Consider the following 26,028-nt stretch of genomic DNA (forward strand, 5'->3'; position numbering starts at 1 on the left):
CATAAGAAACATTAAATACATAAGAGCGGACGCCTAGTGCATTGTTCGTATTTTCAGTGTTAGTTATTTAGCCTCACGTGAGCTGCAGTAAACCCAGTTGTGTTTCATTACTTGTTTTCCTTCAACTACTCAATTAGAAACTGATAATTAGTTCAAAGGTAGTGTTATGATTAAGCATATTCAGATGACCAAGAGGACATGTACCATATCCTATATTGAAATAATATAAGGAAATAATATTATCCTATATTGACATCAACAACTTGTCGTGCTCTTTGAAAACACAATCACAAAAACATACAACTACGTTAATTTAGAAGCAATTTTCAATGATAAAATTTTCTAGTGAACTTTGTAAAGAGAGGTTAGTAGGTTACCTATTAGTTGATGTGCCAACTTATCCGAACTCCGAAGTGCAAGTAACTGCAACACAATGTGCACCAAAACTTGTTTAAAAAGTCAGTTAATTGCATGTAGTAATGAGGATTGTTAGATGTCAAAATTTGGGGCAAAAAATGTGAATCACACATCTAGGTAGGATTATATGAACGAACCCCAAAATAGTAAATTTATCATAAAAACGGTGAATGAAGTCCGAGACTCCTCACTAAATCAACATCTAGAATGGAATGAAATCCATTTTTTTTTAAAAAAAACATCAGAACGTTGAATAAAATAAAAAAGTAGAATAGAAAACATATATCCAAAACCAATAAACTCCCAACTTTACCCAGAAAGAGGGCCAAGTGAATAGTTGATGTACAAGTTCGTATGTCGTCATTATAGCCTAAATAGTAAAGCTAAAAAAAAAGTTCATGTACAAAAGCTATTGAGATAGAGTACATAGACAGAAGTCACAACTCACAAAGAACGCCTAAGAAAAGACTAAATATATTATACATATATACAGATACAAAAGAACAAAACAATGGCTAGTTGTTGGGATCCAAAAGAACAAAAGACTAATTTCATATCCACATACAGAGTAGGTAAAGTTAGAGCCACTGTAGTTTCTTCTGTCTGGCTAGTTCTTTGTTGAAGTATTTAGTTGTAGATAGTCACAAATGTCACTATTTTGGGGATGTGTTTGTAATTGACTTCACAATATGCTTGTAGTTGATTGCAGCTCTTAAGCTACTAATAATTGCAATTTCCATTATATGTTCCCAATACTCACTGAGATCAACTTCCACATGCCATACACTCTTCTCGGTTTACAGACAACTTGCGCCATTTTGGTACTAATATGATAATATCATCGACAACTGGCATTGCTTTGGTCTTTACCTATATTGTGTTAATAAATAGGAACAATTTAATGTCAACAACATACAATACACTAACAATTCAAGGAACACAGTATAGACGAAAATGAACAATATAATAGAATACTTTTAGCCAAAACATATAACACCCCATAGAATCACCTAAAAAAAATACTGGTAAAGATTGAACTATCAAAAAGAACAACAAAAACACACCTTCAGAGCAGATGTATCAACAGTGAACTTGATCGCATCAGCTGCAGCATGTGATCGCAGATAATACATCCTAGTTTTCAAACCCTAAGACAACAATATATAAAGTCAAATTAATACATGAGTGTTGACACCAGGAATAAAAACATGCCAAAAGACAAAGCCATTAAACAACTCTTGACAACCATTTTCTTGAAATTACAGGAATAGATGGATCATGGATGCCTTTTTGGAATCTATACAGTAGATTCAACTGTTTCACTCTAAATAAAATGTGAACTTTCATACCTTGGACCAAGCATAAAAATGCAAAGATGTGAGTTTCCCAAAATTAGGCTGATCCATGTGAATATTAAGACTTTGGCTCTGATCTATGTAGCATCCACGATCAACCGCCATATCAACCAAGGACCTCTGTTTAATTTCCTAAACAATCCTAAAAGTACAAAAGCAATATATAATTAGCATGTAGATAGGATCCAATCTTGCAATCTACCAACAAGGATTTGTTATAATTATACCTGTAAATGGCTTTCAGGTTATTGGGAATCTCTGGGACCGTAAGAACCGATCCATTTTCATAAATTATCTTGTTTTTCAGAGCAGGAGACCACATACCCATCTCAACTAAGTCATGAAGAAGGTGTTTGTTCACCACAACAAATTCACCACTGTAATAAATAAATAAAATGGGGATAAGGTTGCATAGTACATACTTTTTGAAATCTTAAAAATAATCATAAAAAAATATATATTATTATCATAACAATGATAATAGTTTCCCTTAAAACTCTACGGCTGTATATATTAGAGGTATATGGCTCAAAGCACTCATTGTTGCCAAGTATTTGGCTGGTTGAAGCAGTGGGCATAGGTGCTACAAGAAGAGAATTTCTCACTCCATTATTGTTGATCAGTGATTTGAGAGCTGACCAATCCCACCTATCTAATGGTACTACACCCCACATGTCTGGTTGAAGAATCCCCTATAGTCCAAAAATGATAAAATCCTTATTACATGCACCAGGAATGATTTATTAATAGAAAAAATGACCGTTTAGTACCATGAACTTTGGTGGTTTTATCAATTTGGGCCACGAACTTTTTTTTTGAGCAAATTGAGCCATGACCTTTCTTTTTTGTATCAGTTTGGGCCACCGTTACCATTCCATTACTTCACATGCTTATGTGGCGTGCCGAATGTATATGTGTCCGACCAAATGCTTATGTGTCACCGTTGAAGTGCACACCTAATCACTGGTGATGTGGCATCGAAATTTCAAAGTGTTTTGAATCCGAAATTTCACATAAGTTTCACAGATATTTCACCGAAATTTCAAAGCCGATTTTGGCCCAAGCCCAACAAAACCAAAAAAACGTCACTGTTCATCTCCCTCACCAAATCAATGTTCATCTTCCTCACCAAATCACTGTTCATCTTGATCCACTTCAAAACCAAATCAATCCCATTATCAATCAAAATATTCCAATTTTCGTAATCATTCAAATTATAAAACCCACTGCTAACAAAAAGGGCCTTATCGCCCAATTTAAATAAGCCTTCATGAATTAGATCTTGAAATATCAAAGGCAATAAAACCGAATCGATTGGATTAAATGATAAACCATTCTCCACTACCAATGATCGATCTCGTGAATCTTGAATAAAATATTCAATAAAAGGAAATGTGACAATTATCAATGCCAGTAAAATAGATCTAGCAATAACTTTCATTACCCTTGAATTGGGTATTGTGATTACCAACTGATTTTCATACAGTACTGATCTGGGTATGTACTTTTGCTTCTTCACTTGAATATCCATTTTTTTTACAAGCCGAGCTGTGTCGATCTCAAAACGAGAGTGAGAAATTTCAAATTTGATTTAGTAAAAATCAAGAAGAAGAGAAATAATCAAAGGGGGGTTAGTGAATTTAGCGGGTATGTACAAAATCTGGAAGCGGTGTGGTTTCCACCCACGACCACCACCACCACCGGATCAGCTCACGTCCGGCCACCACTTCTGTGAAATGTTTGTGTTGGTGCTGGTGCTGGTGTTGCAGCTGCAGCCCATTCATCATCTGCTACCATCGAAACTGGATTTGGGCCCATTGGGTCCATGGGTAAGTCCAGCACACATAGGCAGCCGTTTGTACACATAGGCAGCCGTTTGTAACGGAAATACACCGGTGGCCCAAACTGATAAAAAAAGAAAGGTCATGGCCCAATTTGCTCAAAAAAAAAGTTCGTGGCCCAAATTGATAAAACCACCAAAGTTCATGGTACTAAACGGTCATTTTTTCTTATTAATAAGATCCAAGATATAGGTTGCAAAAAGATTAATAGGCAACTCAAGCCACATTTTTTTATCCTTATTCAAATGAAAGGGGAATGTGTATTCTTCCTTCCAAAGGAAACAGAAATGCACAAAAGAAGTTACAACCCTCTAGTTACATACCTTGCTCACAGGGCACCCTTGGTACATCTCATAAGGACCTTCTTTTGTAGCCAACTCAGAAGAAACTTTAAGAGCATGATAATAAATAGTTTCAAATATGTCTTTGTTTAGCTGTTGTGCCTGGACATGTTCAAGAAAAACACAATTAGAACTACGCCCTTACGCGAACTGGGGACGCAAAAATAAATTCATCCAGCCAAAATGAAAAACTCAACTAAACACCCCTTTCTCCATTTCTTCGTGCTTACAAATGGTATGATTCAGTGTTCCCACAATATCATCCCACTATATTTTGGGAAAAAAACCTTGCTTTTCCTACCCTACTTTCACTATACATAAAGCCATTTAGTTTTAGATCTTGTATAGTTAAACAAACGACAACAATATTATAATTATCCACCACTTCACATATGCTTCAAAGTCAATCAAAACATTCCAGCAATTTCATTCATACTTCAAAATCCAAAAGTATATTAAAAAGCTACTCTAATTGGATATTAAAAATATATTAAAAATCATAGCTACTCTAATTGGATTAACTTTCATTAATAGACTCTTCAAAGATGAAGGCAAAGCCACCGTACACTCCCACATTCATCTTGTGTTTGTTAATAATAATTCGAAACATGCATCCAACTTTGTCATCAACCCAACTGTTCCATAGATTGATGTAATATCTATGTTATTACCCAGTCATCTGCAAAGTTCAGTTGTGTTTTGGATATAGAATTCATGCATTAAAGCAAATTGATTGATTTCGAGAAATGAATAAAAAGATAGATTCGTTCGTCAATTCCATCATAGATTAGAGTACTCACTATTTCAACTATTTAGATTTTTTACCTTGATTGAAATGAATGGCTGGAATTTGTTGCAATGAGAGAACTTAATTTGAAGAGAGGGGAGAGAGAATGATGGCTTTGTTTAATTTTTGTTGCAAAACTTATGTTTTTTTGTACTATTTGTAAAAGAAGGGAAACGTAGGGGTGGAGATTGGGAGGCAAGACGTAGAGGTGTATTTATTGTTAATTATTACTAATTAAATGTCATTTATGGTAAGTGTACAATTCAAAATTGCGTGGAATTGGTTTTTTTAATATATGCCACATGAAAAGACTGATTGCTCCTATTCAAAGGTGTTAAGCAATATTTTAATTTAAGGACAATATCGGTACTGAGAATTTACAAAGACATAAAAAGACCAAGTAGTCCTCATTAATAAATATCTAGGTGTTTGATATAATTATTCATCCAGGGGTATTATGCGTAAAAAAAAATACCCAGATGAATTTTAAAGGCCACGATTATTATAGGATATACTACTAGTAGAGATATATATTTGTCATTTATTATTATTATTTTGTTATTATAGTTTTATATTATTAGTTTATGATTTTATATAATATTTTATACAATAATAAATTAAATTAATAAATTAATTATATATAATAAATATTAATTTTTTAAATTGGATTGGATATTTTCGGATGCGGAAATGACAGTATCTGAAACCATTTCGGACATAAAAAATTATCTGAATCCGCTATCCAAATTTTTGGATAATATCCGATTTTTCGAATACGAATTCGAATCGGATTTGAATATTTGGATATCCACTTGCACCCCTAACGTTCAATGAAGTAGCTCAAATGTCAAGTAATAATATGAAAGCACCTAACAACCTACACCAAATATACAACCTTGTAAGCTAGAAAACAACACAGGCCAATATTTCTAAAACCAATATCGACAAGTTTGTTCCGATAAAAAAATTGCACAAGAATGAAGCTATATAATAAGCCAAATGGATAGCCATTGTCTTGATCATACAACCTACACTACACTGCAAATAATATTTCAAATTAAACTTCAACCGCTTATAATTTCCATTGTAATGTTGATAGAAAACTCAAGTACGTACTAATTATCTTCTATACACAAGGGATAACTTAGGTGGCGACAAAACTTGAACATATCTAATTGAATTTGAAGAGCCCGGCCAGCTCAAGCAATGTATGTGTTAGTGACTCTTGAATACTATCATTGCTCATACTATAGGAACCGTTATTTCAGAATGCAAATTTCTACAAACCGCGAAAACCCACGCACAGCGGAATTAATGGGGTTCACGGTTTTGGATAGAAAACATATCTTTGAGAATTGGCTTCTTTGATATCTCTGAGAATCCAAGCTTTATGAAATCCAAAATCAACTCCTTCATCTTCTGTTGTATTCCTTTAGAATATATTGGACGTTGTGTGGGCAACGATCTACCAACCCTCTTCTTTCTCACAAAGCTAGATCCAATTTTGGATCTATCTTTCCTTGCCTCTCTTTTCAATCCAGATGAATAGTGATTTCGGCCAAGAGAAAATGGATTATATTTATAGGCTACAACAGGGACCATGAGGAGAAATTAGAGGTGGGCCTCCTGACGGGCTTAGGCCTCCCATGTTTGCCCAGAACACACAGCCTAAGTCCGTCAACAAATGGCTTATTCCACTAAAGGCCATTGTTGCACTACCGCCCTAATCCCAAATTACGTGTCAGCGTTTATGGGCTCCAAATTATATGCATGTGGATCTCCCCGTGTTTAAGATATCGAATGTCCGTTGATTAAGTTAAGTTACTGACAACTACATTAATCAACTTCTTATGTCCTTAAGTAGTACCACTCAACTTCATTATCATGTCGGAATAAATCCACCTACAAGACATGACAATCTTTTTAAGCTCCTCAAGGGGACATCATCAATCCGACTTCCTGCGGGTCACGAATTCCTTCTATAATCAACAACACACCTTACATACAATGTTATTACCCAATCTATCGAGTTTGTTGATTCACAAATGAATCTCACTCATTGATGATTTAAAGCAATGTACAATGCACATAAGTGTCCATTATTATATCCGGATTAAGAGGACAAACATCCATAATAACAGAGGCATTTGTTCTCTTATATAGTCAGTATAAAAAGAAACAACATCACTTGGTCCTGTTCAATATACACAAAGTGTACTAGTGTAATCCTAAAGTCAAGATAGACTAATACCAGATTATACTACAACCGTACTAATGATTTGTCCAAGTCCATCTAGTTTATGAACGATTACTTATACTTTATAAGGTACTGATGATATGATCTTCTGTGTGTTCACACTATATCATCTACAACATAAAGTATTAGACACATGCATATAACTAATAATATATATAATATGCATAACATTTGCCCATATGATTCTCATTCAAAATATAACGAATCAGAGTTATTACAAATGTAATGCTTTTAGTATATAACCCTATCACATACATGTTATTAGGTGAGTAGCTCATGCGGACCATGCACTCATGAATATAATTAACTCTAGTATAGGCTTAACGTAACAAACTCACCATCCAACTCAATGTGTTCTACACTTGCATTGGCCTATACGTACAACACTAAAATCTTGAATTTCACCACAATAAGCCTTAATTAACTACTTAAACAACGAGAACAAACCAAGATAGAATACAATCTAATCACACATTTAATAAACTATGCACTAACCCAATACACAAGTTATCCATCAAAACCTTCACATTAAGGAATTTACGTCTACATTAAATAACTTTCTTATTTCCTTTGTCAAACGAAAATTTTACTAGAAACACTACCAAAAAAGTGACTTTTAGCGGCGGACTTTTTTGCTGCGGCCATGGTTGTAGTGGTTAGATGCAGATTGTTGCGCGGGAACTAGAAATGGTGGCAAAATGCGCCTTTTTGCCTCTACAATATCCTTTCGTGGCAAAAAGTGAGTGTCTCGCAACAACTTCGAGCCAATCGCGGCTAGATGTGTAGCTTTTTGCAACAACTAAGTTGGGGCCGCGACTTTAGATATGCATTTTGTGGCAGCTGGATTGTGTGGTGGCTAAAAATTGATTAAAAATCAATTTTTTAATTAAAAAAAGCATAAAATATGAGTTCATTCAAGCGGACAGTTTCGTTTTTTCCCACCTTTATTTTGGTGAAAATTGAAATGACCCAAAATCCGAATTCTCAAACAACAACAAAAAAGAAAAAGTAGAAAAGCCAAGGCTAGGGTTTCATTTCCATCTTCACTACTCCATTACTTCCGCGAGTCGTTCTCCATCTTTACTACTTCCACCAATTGGTCTTCACTCTTTAAGTTACTGCCCAGGTAAATATACTATTGGCCGAAAGCTAAGAGTTTCACCAACGCACTTCAAATTACCAATTATAATTGTTTTAATTTATCTTTTTTCTTTAATTGTTATTCTCTTATCTATATGATTCTAGGTAAAAGGTGTGATTTACTGGTTTAAAGCTTGTGCGTTCTTCTTATCTAAAGGTAAAGTTCATAACTTTGGTGCATTAATTTATATCTTCTCTTGATATTTCTAATTATTCTATATGGAGCACGTACAATTTTGATCCGCATTGGGTAGTCCTCAAGTTCTAACATCATGTTCTCCTAGGTGTGTTTTATGTTTGATAAGGATTGATAGTTTGAAAACAAAAATGAACGTTTAGCCAATAGAAGTACGTACCTAGAAATGCTTAATCTTATCCATCTATATTAATGTGTTTTCAAATATTTCAGGGGAACCCGAACCTAAGAAATAGGTGCATTGGCATATATTGAGTGCAGCTCAAAGACATAGCAGGTTTGCTCACAAATTTAACTGTATCTGAAGCCATCAATTCTGCCATAAAACAATGTACTTAGCATAGAGGCAAGGTGGCGGTTCTAGGACTCTGCTTGACTGGGATTGTCAACATCAACAATCAATGTTTATATTATGCACACGTCCTGATGATCGGACAGTATTGACAAACAATTGATTGGCCATGCATTAATTCATTTCTAAATTCTACAGACTTAACTAGATTACAAAGAATCGGGCTGACTATTGTAACTAAGTTGTCATAAGGCTTTTTCTCGAATTGCATAAGAAAATACCAAGACCGGTTAACAAAGAGCGCATCTTTGATATTGTTTTCTTTGCATATTCATGATTTCCTGAAAGTAGTATTGAACTTAAGAAGTAGAGATTATTAACTTTTCTTCTTTATTTTTGGAAAAATAGAATGTGAAGGTTGTGTTTGATGCTGCGATCAAGGCTAAGCCAACTATAGTTTATAAATGTGTGCCTGTTTGTGCTTAAATTAAAGTCATTTGGGAAGTGTCGGTCCTTATAGTTGATGTCAACGTAATGGTATGAATCTTAGTGAACTAGGCTTCTTAGATTCTTAGAACTTTGACAGTAGAACGAGAACTGCTCCCCTGTTTCATAAAGCATACCACAGTTTATAACGTGTTAGCTTCTTAGTGCATATTTTCTTTTTGATTTTTATATTTAGTGGATCTGTTTTCCTAATGTTTGACAGTCACAAAACAGTGGCTGGTTCAATGTGTTATAGTCTAGTTGAACCTATAATGCTGAACTCAAGTGTTGGATGCAACCATCCCTCTGAATGGAGAATAAACTTTATTGTTTGATGAAAAGTATGTCAATTGGACATGTCCTCTATCTTAGATAGTTTTGAAAAGCTTTTGAAGGTGTTGTACTTAGTTTTGATAGTTGTTGTAATCGTGTACAATTATAATATCATAAGAACCTTATATGGTTTTCTTTTGCTCAAAGGTTATGAAGCTTATATGGAAAGCATGGTCGAGAAATAAGGTTCTCGCAAGTCGGCGGTTCACTAACACATGTGCCATGCCTATGCTTTTGATTGAGGATCACTTTGATAAGGTTGACGGTCCCGGGTTCACTACTTGAATGTTCTCCTTCACCGCATTACAAATTCTCTACGGTGAGAACGCTTATCCTATTTTGATGATTTTATGGCAACATATGCTATTTGGGTGTCAACTAGTATCTAATTCCTTGTGGTTTTCAAGCTCTCTTAATTATCATCTTATGAACTTGAGATGAAGTGCTCCTAGACTTTTTTTTTTTTTTTTTTTTTTGGTATACTTGTGTCTATTAGATTAGGGAATGCACCCGCCAAGCAGCTAATGTTCAGTTATTAGTTGCTTGAAACATATTTTATAGTTTTAATATATACACAAGTCCTAGCTACTTGATTTCCAAGATAATTCACGTCCTTTTTGCATATAGCATTTGACTATGATCCACCTTAGCCCATTTATTGTGGTGGTTGACACTTTTGTTAGAAGGTAAGAGAGACTGATTTGTGCTAGTCGGAACTAAGTCTTTGGATTTCACATGCATCTAGGGCAGACTTGCATTGGAACGCCGTTTGCATTGTCTATACCTTTAGATTTTATATATTTTCTTTTTTCCTTTTTCCTTTTCCTTTTCCTTTTCTATTTGATTTTTCAGGCAACATGCATGTCACGTTTTGAATACTTAATTATGAATGTTTAATTGATGGTTTTCTTTTATCAATTCTATGTGTATGAGTGGGCTAATTCAAGTTGCTAAAATGTTCTTTTGAAAACTTGTTACTGATTTTTTTGAATGTGGCTCTAAAACTTGCTTCTGAATTATTTTTTTGATTGTTGCTCTAAAACTTAATGTGTTATTTTTACTTGTTGCAGTATAAAGAAGACGAGAGTATCACTCAGTTGGGATCTAATTAATGGTTGACTAGAAAGACTAAGCCATCTGATGAAGTGGTCGTGTGCATGACAAATTGACAACATGAAAAGGATTGAAGCTTGTTTTATAGTAGATATATATATTTCCCTTTTGTTCTTCTTTGGACCAAGTTATTTATGGATTCAATGACATTTTGTAGCGAAGAAATATTTGATTTAATAGGAAATGTGAGATTTTTTATGTTAGAATTCTTCTCTGAAGTAGTTTATAATTTTATATATGAATACTCTAGGGAAAAAAAATAAAAAATAAAAATACAAACAAACAAACATTTTGTCGCAAAATTTTGGGCAATAAAGTATTTTTTGCAAAGAATTATGCTCATGAAAAAAGAAATGTATTTATTTTAAAAGATAAAACTAATTTAAATATAAAACAATGTCTTGCCACGACATGGCCGCGGCTAAATGTTCACTCTTTTGCAGCGGTGGGAAAAGTCGTGGCAAAAAACTTCTTTCCACGCCTTGTTTTGCCTCGAGCGTGGCCAAACGTTTTCTTGTGGCAAAACACATTTTGCCACGAATTTTGGACTTTTAGCCACCAAAACTGGTCGCGGCAAAAAATCATTTTTTTAGTAGTGAAATGATCAGCGAAGTGGCATTTGGTGATGGATATATGCAACGAATACGAGTAAATACAAAGGTGTACATTTATGCACCTGAAATCAGAAGGGTCAAGAACGGAAATTGCAGCTTCCTCTCAACTAACCTGATACAAATTTTAGTTTTTTATGACAATGGCAGATGGAAATTTCAAAATGATTTACCATGCTTTCCTCTCAATTAATAAACAATAAACAAAAAATCCCACATATGAGTAGTGAAAAACTAGGGAGAGAAACACAAATTAGAAAACTACAATTTTGCAAATAATCTTTCATAAGAAGTTTCTTGCCTTGGATATATCACCACCAGTCCATACAACGCACACCACCAGTCCCCTAAACCCATGCCTTCAAAGTTTGAGTGAATAGAGATTCTAAGAAGTAACCAACAGACATGAATAAAAGTCATTACCTCTAGCTCGCGAAGCTTTGCTTCAAGTTTCAATTGATTCTCTAGTTTCTTATGCCTAATCCGGCCCTCAGCTACCATAAATTGTCGATGAGCTCTGATCTGGCCTTGTATTTTGCTCCATGAATGGGTATAACTTAGAGCTGTTGATGCTTGCTTTGTAGCTGTAAATGCTTCAGTTATATAAATGAACCAACAACTTAAGTAAAGAGACTTGAATAATTAATAGGATGTAACACAAGGAATGAAGGTTGATAAAAACATTGTTACTTACCTTTGTATCCCCAAAATGCAGTTTGAATTTGAATAGCTGCAATGTCCTCAATTGGTTTTTAAGAGAGATTTTTCAGTAGCTGAAGATACCTAACACAATTACATATGATAACAGATGGGAAAAGCAAAGCAACAATAGTAATGATGCTATTTAAAGAGTTAAATACAAGAAAGCCCTCTCTAATTCATTAATAAGACAAAATGGCTCCCTAAAGTGGATTTTGTTAGAGGAAGGTGTCGGAAGCCCTCTCTAGTTCTTCTTATTTCTTCCCTTCAAGGATTTCTTCAACTAAAATAAGTAAATAAATAAAATTTTAAATTAGCATGATAAGTGCACAATTTAAGTTTTGGGTACAAAGAATTTTTTAAACCTTTCGTGTATAAGCTAGTTAAAACTTAAAACCCGACAACTATAGACATCATAACTACTGGAATTTAAGCTTCCTCTTGCTTTTACAATCAACTTCCACCACTGTGTTACAAAGATCGGTAAACCTACCTCAATCAGAACTTGTCCTGTATAAAGGCTCTAACTACCAAAATAGTAAAGGGTCATGCCTTGACATCTGAATTTTCTATGGACAACTCTTTCCTAACTTCACTTCTAAGTTCTAACCAAGCACCATGTGCCTCAATATTTGATCTAGCAAAGCAAACTGGATACTTGAAAATTATCTAAACATAAACAAAAGGGTTAAATTAAGGCCTGCATGGAAACTCCTTAGTAGTTACTTCCTAATCCATCATATTGTCATAAGCAACCAAATCATAATGTGTGAATCCTCTTTTCTAAACCATGTCCTCCATCTGAACAGCTACATTTACCACATTCACCCCTAAAAGATCATGCTACTAATAACAATACTAATTCCATTCTTGTGTATATTGGAAAACCATAAACAAAGGCTTGAGACGTATTTAATATATCAAGTGAGCTGATCTCTACACTTCTACGGTCTAAAGATATGAATAATTCGAATAACTCGTTTCGGTGTAGATTTCAAATCCTTACTCATGTATTCGTGCATATAGTTTAAATAAGGGTTTCGAACCAATCTAAGTTCAAGGACAGCATACAAATTTCTAATGCTCTAAGTTAGGAAACATAGTGAGCAAGTTTTTTATTTTACTTTATAACAAACATAGTTGGTTATACTAAACTACTTGGTTTCCTTCTAGATTTTTAAGTTTACTTAACATGCAAACTACAATAAAATGAAAATCGATTTATAAAAGTGTGGAGGGAGTAAATCCACTCATGTTTTGAAACACCCTTCTTGCTTGACTCTAGTTATTGCATATTAATCTTCCTTAAAATTCCTAGACAAATTTTAAATCAGATTATATTTTGATCCCTAACAACATAACTCATCTCTAAGATTATGTTGCAAGCATGAGAAACTAAAACAATGACTTATCTCTAAGTCATCACCTTAGTTCCTAACTAAACTCCACGCCAACTACCATTTTAATTTGGGGTAGGATGTAGAGTCTAGCTTATGTTTCTAAACAACCACTAGAATTAAATTAAAAGGGTTATTCCTCACATGAGCATCATTAACCCTCCACAAAGAGAGAGTCTAGCTCATGATCATGGGTTGAAATGAAGGTTACAAGATATATAAGTAAAAAGAGATAGAAAGAAGAAATGAATGCAAAACCAACTAATTACCTCCCCCCTCATTTATTTTTCTCTTATCCAAACTAAACCCCTATTTGACACCTTTCATTTTATAGATAATCAACACCTAAACCAACCAACTTCATTAAATTCATGCAAGGTGTCAAATTTGCACCAATTATTTTGTCTTGCATGATGACTCATCAAATCTTGCGGGCCTGTATGATGGGTCCATGTGCTGTGTCTAGTGGCGGTCTGGTCTTTTGGCATTTTTGCAACTTCCTACCAATGCGTAGAGTTCATTGCACTGATCATCTGAGCAGCTCACTTGTCGCATTCGGAGTCCTAGTTCGAGAGATATGAGCTTCGGCAGTTTGATGCTTCTATCCATGTAATCCCGTTTCTGGCTGGATTCTGTCCTGTTTGAGTCTTTGGGCTTTAGTCTGGATTTGTTAGGCTTCATATGGGCTTGATCAGAAGGCATATGTATACTCCCTATTCCGTACTTAAATGTTGGCTTTATCATCATTTTTACATTAGTTGCTCATACCTGCAAAAAGCATGAAGATACGATTATTTCATGATTATTAAACACAAAATTGACCGAAATGTTACGTCTCTACAAGGTTTTATAATACAGTTTTGGGTGCTTATCACACCACTCCCAAACAGCACTTTGCTTGCCCTCAAGCAAAGAAGAGACATTAAAACAGATAAGTGGCCAAAATTGTGCATTCTAATTTAAGTCTCGTTTCGCAAAGTGTGGTTGCATTGACCGTATGCAACAAGGCCTTAAACCACTAGGAATTCCCTAATGGACGAGTTATAGCCTCGTGAGAGTTTTACAGAGAAGATACTCACAATTATCACACCACTCCCAAACAGCACTTTGCTTGCCCTCAAGCAAAGAAGAGACATTAAAACAGATAAGTGGCCAAAATTGTGCATTCTAATTTAAGTCTCGTTTCGCAAAGTGTGGTTGCATTGACCGTATGCAACAAGGCCTTAAACCACTAGGAATTCCCTAATGGACGAGTTATAGCCTCGTGAGAGTTTTACAGAGAAGATACTCACAAACTTCATTTATACTACAACGACTCAGTAACAAAAGTTTGTTTCCTAAATTAATCTCAGATATCTATACATCTCCTTAGCGGGGAACGAGGATTAATTCCTTTGAAACTCAAGTTAATATGCATACAATAATTAAAACATCTATATATGATCAGGCATACAGTGAACATTACATTGAAATGCACAAGCAGGGCCGTTTCTGGATCCTTTGGAGAGCGTACCTAAATGGGTTCTCACAGGTATGTGTCGAAACACAAATTCACTCAAAATTTTACCACTAAGGTTTCGTTAACTCCAATGTACAGTGGGCACACGTTTCCTCACATACTCAATGACAGTTAGAGGAGCCGAGGTCGATCAATCACATCTACTACTTATTATCACACCATCCTACTTCTAATTGAGCTAGATGTCTTTATTAGGTATTATGGGGCTTAGGTGGTAGTGTAGAAGAAAATGGAAATGGATAATAAAAAATGATAAGTATGAGAGAATAGGGTATTCAAGATATTTACACTCGAGAAATCCTTGTTTTCTTTTCCTGCTTCTACCTAAGTTTTCATACTTTGTTCTTAAGCCTTGTACTTATTTCACATACTATTTTTTTTTTTTTTTTTTTTTTTAAGGCTTAAGAAACATGATTCTATTTTCCTTTCCTGAAGCAAGTAACTAACTTTTATTTGTGACAAGTGTTTCTCTTTATTTTTCTACATTTCATCATATTTCTCATACTTATCACTTAGGTAGGTTCTTTTATTTAGGTTTAATAGATGCGTAAGGAATTTTTGGTGAAAGTGAAAGATTTGATGAAAGGTTCAGTGGAGTGACTAGCGGTAAAATTTGTAATAGGTAAGAATGTTTAGTTATGTCGATCCAAAGAAGGCCTAAATTCTCGCCTAGGGTTCGGGTGGTGATCAAGTAAGTAGACGCGTGCTTTTTTCTATTCGGAAAAACTACTCCTTTGTGTCATTACTCATAAATCACTCATATCGAGACTTTTGGTTAGACTCTCACAGGATTGATAGTTTAAGTAGACTAACCGTGGTTTCCAGAAACTTACTGCTATGTACAATCAATGATACTCAGTGCATGAATACTCATGAAAGGATGTAAAAACTATTGCGTACGTATTATCTTAAGTTTCTTAAAAATGAATCCTAATTCGAATGCTAATATGAGACTTCTAGACAATTTTCATAATTGAAAAAGAAGCAAGACTTTGTCACTAATTACATTTACTAACAAGAAAATAGAACTATATACAGACTACAAGTTGCATTTTTTTTTTCAGGATTAAATCACTCCCAAACAGAGTGATGCTGATTCTTCGAAATAAAAATAGATAAAGAAAGGAATTACCTGATAACCCTGAGCAAAATTAGAGTTGGATTGCTGGAATAGAAGGTTGTGGTAACATAATATATTATACAGAAAAAAAACAAAGAAAAATAGTAGCACACTATATACAACTATATACAATTAGATATATGTACAATTCCCTACTCAAGTTTACTATCCAGGATGTGGTGATGGTCTGGTGTCTTCTTTAGTGAAATGCATTTTCTTAACATCGCGCCAAAAGATAATGTATTGCCAAATGGTGGCCCATTCTTGTTCACCGGATTCGTTCAAATGTTTCAACATCTTATCATCGTTGGATAACAACGAACATGTCTTAAGTACCGTGCAGGACGTTTCCATTGCCTAAACCTTAATGAACGAATGATTTTGTTTGCTGGGCACATAGAATCTACCTTGACCCAGTTATGAAAAGTAGCTAAAAATTGTGGGAAATGTGTCCTCATAATTCGGCAAGCGGTTACCGGTAACAGTATATACTGATCTTGAACATTGCGAGCTTGTTTCAGATTGGAGATAACACAACTTAAGATATCAAATAATGTATGACCTTGAGCCAGTGCATTGAATACTACGCAGGCATCCTCATTGGCAGTAGAAAAGTGCCAATCTCCCATGATGTTTAGGAGTATAAACAACATCGTAGTCCCCATGTTCATGGTCATGCTTGCTAAGGGAATGGTGATGTCGCGCCATGGCACATGGCCATCTCCTTCTAGTGTAATTCTAAGACCATCACCGTAAGTTTTGCGAAAAATATGCCAATGAAAGGAACGGTAAGAATTATGATAGATGTAATGCCATGATGCGGCCGGTTCGTGATATGGAAGACCCAAAGTTAGGACAAGCTGTTGTTCAGAAAAATATGTCGTGTGTCACCAACTAGGATTGTGAAACCATCTAAGTAGAAGCCATGCTCATGCTTGAATGCTGGTGTGTCTTCCATATTAACATAAAAGTATGCAGCCAAACTTGGAAAATAAGTTTGGTCAGGTTGAAGAAGTAGGGAAGACCACCCGATGTTAGTGATGTAGTCACGGAAGAGATGGCCATATGTACTAGAATCCATCATAGCCTGAAAGGATTGCTTAGGGATGAGTTTCGGAGGTGTCATGTTTGATGAAGATGCTACGTCCGATGAAGATGCCATGTTTGATGGAGTGGAGTGATGGGGAAAGATATGAGAAGAAATATGTCCAAGAAAATTTGACTGGATGGAGGAATGAGTATGCAAGAAGATAAAACCTCCTGTAATCAAGTTTAAAAGAACACATTAAAATTGTTATTATCACAACTTCAAATATGACAATCCTAGTAAGCATTTCTTACAAAAGAAGATACAAAGATAACAACAATTTTAATTAAAGGAGCACACGACGAAATACTTAATAATAATAATTTATTTTATTTATTTTGGGGAAAGTTGAGTTTTTTAAAAACAGAACGCAACCCCCCCCCCCCCCCCTTTTTAATGGTCGAAAATCATGGTTCAAAATGATGATGATGGCGACGCATATCATGCACAAGATTTGTCAGTGCATCAATTTGTTGGCTTAGCTGCAGTTGAATGTTGCCTTGGTTGACAAAGAGTGAAGTTTGATTCTCCATTAGGAGATCGTGATTTTGCAAGGACTGAGAATGATTTTCCAAGATTTCCTCCTGTTGAACATCGTGCATTGCTTGACGTTCTTGGAAATCCATAAGAGAGTTGATGAGAATTTCCTGACATGCGTGTAGTTCCCTCATGCCTTGATGAAGAAATTGAATACCTTCCATGGGATTAAAAATATTCTGCATGACATTTTCATCAAAGAAATGTGCAAAGTTTGTGTTTTGGTCGTCCATTTCATCTAGCAGAGTATCTGGCGTCCAAGAACCACCGGCACAGTCTTTGTGAAGTATAGTAACAACCGCTCTTTGAAGAGGTATTTTTGGAGAAACTGCGGGATAACCCCAACGTATCATAATTTTTGTGACTAAAGTAGGCAGAGGTGCTAACATTTTTGTTTTCTTGGTGATCGCGTTCCAGTGGTGTTGGATTATGCAAAAATCATCTCTTTGATTCTGCATAATCCAAAATATGTGGAGTTGAGGCTTGGCGACTTCAGATTGGTGTGACGTACCCACCACATTGTGTCCCAACCAGTGGAGCACAGCTTGTTGTTCTGTTTCAAAAAGCGTTGAAGAACAACATGATTTTTATTTCCGACTTCGCCATGAGATATGGTGGCCCGTAGTAAATTTTTGACGGAATTAAATGTGGACTCTGAAAGATGGAACTCCGAGTTATTCATTGGAATTTGAAGTATGTCGGAGATAATTTCCCTAGTCAATTCAAATCATTGTCCATAGGCATGGAAATAGAATTTCCCATTTTCAGGTCCGCTAAATTGGTAGAACATCAAGACCAAATCTCTAGAATAAGCTGCTTTTGCATGATATAGAAGAGGCATCCATCCTCGACGTATAATTTCTATGTCATAAAAAGGAGAAAATCGGCCATCATCATAAATTTTCAGGTAGTTCTTCTCGGGCACTATCTTTCTTGGTTGATCCATTTGAAAGTGTAATTGATGTAGGGATAGTGGAGAATCCATGAAATGAAAATGGCTGAAACGAAGAGATTTATAGCCAATATAAGATCTTGTACGAATCAGGATGCCAAGTGCAGTTAGGTCCAGAATTAATATGTGAAAACACAAGTGAACCATGTGGTGTTGGTACACACAAATTATGTACAACAAATATGGGTATCCATAGTATGTCTTTTCATGTCAGATGTCCAACAACAATTAATGAGGTATTAAAATGATAGAAAGTATGGAGGAAGGTTTCACAGGGTAGTTAGACCTAAACGTAATTTCAGAATTGATGATCATACCTCGATAAAGGAAGCTTGATAAAATTATCGAGCTGTGTGCTCCATAATTGTTTAGGTGTACTGTATAACGTGCGCGATTTTCCATGAACACAATGAGTTTAGATCGAATTATTTTCGTGAGTTATTTAATTATTTTCCTTCGTTGTTATGGATTTGATAATAATTTATTTATGTTTATGATAAAGTGAAAATATGATTAATACACACAAATATTAAATAGGGGACTTCTCCATTTAATACGTAACCTGTACAAATGTTTTGAGAATTATTTAACATACCATAGTAATTTACAAAACGACAAAAGAGAAAGAGAGATGTATGTTACATAAATCTAGACATTCTGAAGGATGTGTTATGCATGATTAACAGTATTACAACGATAAATACTACTATCAGTGCGACTGTGAATGCCCCATCACGTTGCTCTTTGTTTAATTTCTCGTTCGGATCTATTACGCGTTGAAGAAGATGAAAATATATGAAGATTAAGTTGTGGAGAATGAAAGAATGGGATGAGTGAAAGTGGATGAGGAGAGTTGGATTTTATAATGGAAAATCTGGCCATTTAGAAATCTGACCGTTGGGTATCTGATCGATTGGGTCGGGTTCTAATTTTTTGCCCAAGCCCAAATGAATTCCGGAAATTCTCTTTATGTTCCGAAATGTTTCGAAATTTCAAATGCGGAATTTCGATTCGTTTTAACTCCAAATTGAACGAATGAGATGTCAAAACGATCGGCATTAAAAATGCCATCCAATGGAATATGACAAAGGCACATTCAAACCTTTTTATTTTTATTTTTATTTTGGGGGGTGAATCTTTTAAAAATAGAACGCAACCCCCCCCCCTTTTTTTTATTATTATTATTATTTTTTATGTACAAATTTACAAGGGGTGATGAACGTGTCAACAACACCGGACTTCAAGAAGAAAACCATTACAGTAAAATCAGGCAACTGTCATGTCGACTCTGTGGCGAACCCAATCCAGCCAGACTGTGGCTTAACCTTTATGTTTTGGGGGCTTAGTATTCAGGACGATACCATTCCTGGCCAATGTGCAATGGTCTAATAATAATATTACCCTTAGTACATATGGTATAGCCTCAAACCGCCCCGAAATATCATCAAATAGAAAACTATTTGGGGTTGGCCTGGTGAAATCCATTGCCCGTGCGAACGAGGGACCATCCGATGTTGCATATCATGACTCTCTTTGTGCACAACGCTTAGTGCAAAGGTGAAAATAAAAGACACGAGTATATACATGTTGAGTCTTTTAACGTTAGATCCTCAAGACGAAGGTGAGTCTTTTAACGTCAAATCCTCATGACGAATGTGAGTCTTTTAACGTCAGATCCTCAAGACGAATGTAAGTCTTTTAACATCATATCCTCAAGTAGGGGTGTGCAAAAAACCGCCTTATCCGACAAAACCGACCGATCCGATCCGAACCGAGTCATACGGGTCAGTTATCTATTTAGTGTTAGTTTGGATCGGGTTGTTAATTTGCAAAACCGACTACATCGGTTCGGACGTCAGTTTAAATTTGTAAAATCCAAAAATACCCGATCCGACCGTTATGTCTTTTAAATAAAATAATAATAGATTATAGTTGCACATGTTATCTAATAAACTATAATATTGTACCTTAAACTCATTACTTATGTATACCAACAAACTTATCGCTTTTGTGCACTGTTGGTTCACGTGTCCACTCCTTTCCAAACTCAATTTTTGACCAAAACACAACCCAAAAATGAAAGTAAAGTTCCCCTTATACCCCTATCTCTACCAAATATCAGTATAACCAAACCTTCAAAAAAAAAACAACCAGACTTTCAGATCTTATTCTTGTCGTCAAACTTTGAACCTTCATCTTAAAAATGAAATAAAAACTCTAAAATACAAAAGCAATTGAGGCGCATGATTTGACACGCCTTTGTTCGGTCGGTTCGGTTAAAACCGAAAAAAATCAGTACAGATCGGATATCGGTTAGGTAGTAACTTGGTCGGTTCAGTTTCTGATCGGTTAAATCTAAAATATCGGTTCAGTTCGGTTCATGTTATACGCAAACCGACATAAGTCGGTTTGGTCGGTTTTACTCCAAAACCGAAAAATTTATCCTCAAGACTAATCCCAACCCGTGGGAGCAACGGACGACATTTATCCCATCGAAGCTAGTGTCGATAAAAATATACCTTATACCACCATATCATATAATAGTTCAAGACTGGCACTACACCAAAATTTTTTGTGCCAAATAGGCGCCACATTTTAAGCGTCTCAATTTAACAAAAATTTATGACGGCATATTACGCCAGTAATTTGTGATGCATTTTATTTTGCCAAGAATTTTGTGACGGTATTTTGGCCCAGTAATTTTGTGACGGTATTTTGAATTTGTGATGGCATTTTACGCCGATAATTTTGTGACGGTATTTTGAATTTGTGATGACATTATGGCGTCACTAATAATATTTTCGTTTTGCTTTTTAAAAAACATAATAATGCACGCTGCCATATATTTAGAAACTACATGCAAGTGCTCTAATCACTACTATACAATTGTTTCCATTCATCCATCCACATCTGATTACCACACAAATAAAAGAAGAAATCTTGTATTAAAAATATTTAATATATATAACATTGTATTCTCAACAAACAATATAATTGTAACCCTGCTACATGCGTAGTCCCACATAGTAAATTTCACTCAACAATTGTATTAACACGCCTACACTTACAAAGAACAAGTTCTAACACTTATAAGGAACCAGTGGACAACGACTTATAAAATGACAAGAAAAGCCATCATGATTTAAGTACCAAAAGCTTTTGATACTTAGCCCTTCACAGAAGAACTAAACACCAAGGGCACCAAAGAAGAAGCACCACTAGTCGCAGAAGCACCAAAGAGGTCCATGGCAGCAAGCAAGCACCAAGAAGTCCATGGCAAAGCAGTAGAAGCGCAAAAGGTACCCAAAGAAGAAAGACCCAACACACACTCCACCCAAAGAAGCGGCTCCAAAGACTCCAAAGACCACACTCACACACTAACCAAGTTTTCATGAGTCATAACTTTCCTTTCCTTCATTCTCAGATTAATTGGCCCCACCCTTCAAAACCAGTAAAAAAACATATACTTAAAAACCAAAAAATGAAAATGCTGCTTAAATTCAAAGAAGAAGATGTCATTGTTATTTACATGAATGGTGAAGAATCCCAATGCCTTCTTGAGAACTTTAGCCACAAAACTACCAATGTACTTCCAAACCAACAAGGCGCGAGCATCCTCAGTTCCATTAAATTCTCAGAGGCAAAAAACTACATCCACGATGACAAATAATATCGAAATGTTTCTTACTAGTGACAGTCCAAGAGCTTGATGTTCTTCTCGGCAAACATAAGCCTATCAATACAGAAGATAGATAAGTGCATAATGTAATAAGTAAAATTTAAGGTTGGAGCAACAGCAACAAGCAATATTAATAGTGCATGATGCAAGGACACATAAACTCAATATGCGATAGGTTTTCTTCCTTGAGAGAAGACACGCTCGGTCGCTCAAACAAATAAAAGTTGTACCTTCGCTGTACCAAGAAGTCCAATAGTCCACTCATGGTTCCAAGAAGAAACCTTGTAACAATTGCCATCCAAAAGCTTCTACTAAGGCAAAACAAGCTGTTGAACACAACCCTGTAAAAATAATTAACAAGTTAAAACAGTGCTCAAACATCTACAGTGATCAGGCGACAAAGTTCCCACGAGACTTGTTTATAAAGTGAGCTCAAGTTGTAATGAAATAAAATCTATCAATCGCAATTCAACATAGATTAGTCAGGTAAGTGGTCAGCTCTATCGTAGTTCTACACTCACAAATTGATAACATTACATACATACAAAGAGAGGATTTACAGTACAATGAAAACAAATTGATAGATAATAACATTTAAATAAAGGTTCAGTTTGCAACGATCTATTCTTACCATGAAGTAAACAAACCGAAAGAGGGACGCTGTTGGCAAAGCTGTAAAGAGAAACAAGAAAGAACAGAATGTTAGATTGCAAGTGCATTGGTCTCATAAGCATTTCAAGAAATGTCAACACTAAAAGCTTTAAATGTCCTAATTATGAACATGATGTTTTTTCCTTATTATGAACATGATGCTCTTCTGATCCCTACTTTTGATCATGGATAGAGTGTAGAGTGTTCATAGTTTCATACTCATAGCCTTTCTGAAAACCCTCAGATTTTAGTAATATTAAATGGGGCAGCAAAAAACATTTTCTTTTTGTGAAGGCAGCAAAAAACTCTTAATTATTCATTAATTTACTGATAAGCATTCAGAACTATTTACACGGAAGACAACCAACAGAATCCCCTCAGTCACAAAAAAAAAAAAAAAAAAAAAAAAAAAAAAAACGAATCCCCTAAGTCAATGTGGTCAACAATTTCTTGAGATAGTGACATCTAAACATATACCAAAACAAATTTATCTCATTTCAAATACTGATAAAAAACGAACAAAAAGCAATTAGCACCATAACAAGTCCAAGCCACAAAGAGAAAACAGTAAGCTGATTACTAGTTCCACACTTCCTCGTACATTATCTCTTTATTAAACATTGACTACTGTATTTTTATAACAAGCACATAACTAAAAAGTAAAAACCATGCAATCATGTTTTAGCTCAACAAAGTGTAGTGGTTATCGGCAGGAGAACATAATGTTTGACATAGATAGTACATGAAAACATGAAACGCTGAACAGTTTCATAAATCAAAATAATTACTGTGTAGAGTTTACCATTGCACAACACCATTATCCAGTAACAATTATTGGTGCTAGTGTTGTTGATGAATAGCTTGAATTAAAAAGTAACAATGACAAGAACAAAAAACAGTTGTTCTTGGTCACAAGCCTATAGCAAACCAAATTTACCGCTACTTTACATATGCACGCCGACATCAGATCAATCAAGTCTAACAGGGGGATCACAACATTAAGACTATGTATGGATTTTTCGGTTTCTTCACTAGCACAAGAAGAACCATTTAAGACATTTACGTGTTGAATAACGAACTCACCTTTAATACTCATCTCTTCCGCAACCTTGCAAGACCTGGACTTTCCTCCTTGTCCTCTCCTAGCTACAAAAGAAGCTTTACAATCTGCCAATGGTTCACATAACTAATAATAAATAACCGAACTTTTATGCCTACACAAAACCCTAATATCAAAAAATTGAAACCCAAATTATTTGTTACCTTGGTTAAAGCAGGCTTTCTTCAATAGATTGAGCTAATTTATGTTGAAATAATTAGTAAAACTCCATCGAAATGGCAAGAGCTATAAAAATGGGGTTTGAAGATATGAGAAGGAGAGGAGAGGATGGGGTTAGATGATCTGTTTTGATCGAGAGAGAGAGAGAGAGAGAGAGGGGGTTTCTCACACAGATGGTTCTCGATTGTTTCTAAATCTGATGCGAATTGGGTGGAGAAACTATGAAATGGTTCTCGTTCCACTCTTTCAGAGAGTTGAGATCGAGAAGAACCCGATGGCTTTCGAGTTTGACACCTGCACATGCGAACACGTGCGCTGGTTTCAATTTTTTATTAGCTAAAATCTTTATAACATCAAGCCTATATGCCGTCACTAATTTTTTCAGAATTTTCTTTAAAAAAAAATTACCTTTTGATTTATTATGACGCTAAAAACTGAATATTGACGCCTAATTGCCATCACAAAATTTGTGACGCCAATTTGGCATCACAAAGCCTCTGTCACAAAATTGTAGTTATGGTGTAGTGTGGACAGAATGGTGTTTGACAATTCATACACCACCCCATCCTTCGTGCACGTCACTTTCGAGCAAAAGTACTACGACCATTACATATTTGAGATGGGTGAGATTTACACCAAATGATGAGCTGGAGTTCACAAGGAAGAGAATAGAAAAAGGAAGAGAAGGAAAGCTTGGAAATTTTTGGTACCCATTGTTTATCAGAAGGCACGTTTGCTCGATTAACATAATACATTTATACTCAGTTCTGAAATAGAGTTTTTGTGGACTAAGGTTCCGGCGCTTGCAACCACACACTCTAGGAGATTTGAGAGAAGAAAATAGAAAAGGGCCCGGCTACCCTAATGGTGTATTTTCCCTGTTTTAACCACCTGGAAAGAAATACACCAGCGAATCTTTAGTCTTTGTAGACTAGATCTTTGAGAAGAGTCTTTTCGACATCTGGAGAACGCAACTTATGATAATGTTTAAGGCATTGGCCATTTAATTGAAATTCGTTGTCATTGTTTACATTTTTCAAAGAGATAGCCCCATAAGGGGTGACAGCAGAGACAGTGAAAGGACCAGACCGTCGAATTTTTAATTTTCCTGGAAAAATGTGTAATCTCGAGTTGTACAACAAAACTGTTTCACCAATTTTGAATTCTTTTCTTAATATGTGCTTGTCATGCACTCTTTTCATGTTGGCTTTATAGGATTTCGAGAGATCATAGGCATCACTCCGAATCTCCTCAAGCTCATTTAACTGCAATTTTGGCTTCTCGCCTGCCGCATCGGTATTATAATTTAGGCTTTTGATGGCCCATAGAGCACGATGCTCAAGTTCAACTGGAAGATGACAAGGTTTACCAAAAACGAGGCGGTAAGGGGACATGCCTATTAGTGTCTTAAAAGTTGTTCTATATGCCCACAATGCATCCGATAATCTTAAAGACCAGTCTTTTCTAGATGGATTAACTGTCTTTTCTAAAATTGATTTAATCTCTCTATTAGAGACTTCTACTTGGCCACTGGTCTGAGGATGATACGGAGTTACCACTTTATGGGTGATTCCATACTTCTTTACTAATGATTCAAAAAATTTATTGCATAAATATTTTCCCCCATCACTAATTATAGCTTTGGGAACACCAAATCGAAAGAAAATATTTTCCTTTACGAACAAAACGACCATTTTATGATCATTAGCACGGCATGCCAATGCCTCAATCCATTTTGACACGTAGTCAACAGCTACCAGTATGTATAGGAAGCCATGACTATTTGGAAAGGGACCCATAAAGTCGATGCCCCATACATCAAAAAATTTCACAATTAAAATTGGGTTTAAGGGCATCATATTGCGTTAAGTAATGCGTCCTAGCTGCTACCAGTGGTTCCATGCTTTGCAATGCTCATGTGCATCTTTAAACAACGTTG

At 35.5% G+C, this 26,028-nt stretch overlaps 1 pseudogene across 1 annotated transcript; it reads right to left on the minus strand.

The window, feature by feature from the left end:
• Positions 1-342: 342 nt before the first annotated feature.
• On the minus strand, positions 343-1,909 carry LOC147524006 (ribonucleoside-diphosphate reductase large subunit pseudogene; annotated as a pseudogene). Its single transcript, XR_015202532.1, has 3 exons — positions 1,767-1,909; positions 1,482-1,565; positions 343-423 (listed from the first exon to the last, which is right to left on the minus strand). The product of XR_015202532.1 is annotated as a ribonucleoside-diphosphate reductase large subunit pseudogene (transcript).
• Between the last annotated feature and the right edge of the window lie 24,119 nt (positions 1,910-26,028).

This window comes from Coptis chinensis, chromosome 1 (assembly GCF_015680905.1).
Source record: "Coptis chinensis isolate HL-2020 chromosome 1, ASM1568090v1, whole genome shotgun sequence".
Lineage (NCBI taxonomy): Eukaryota > Viridiplantae > Streptophyta > Magnoliopsida > Ranunculales > Ranunculaceae > Coptis > Coptis chinensis.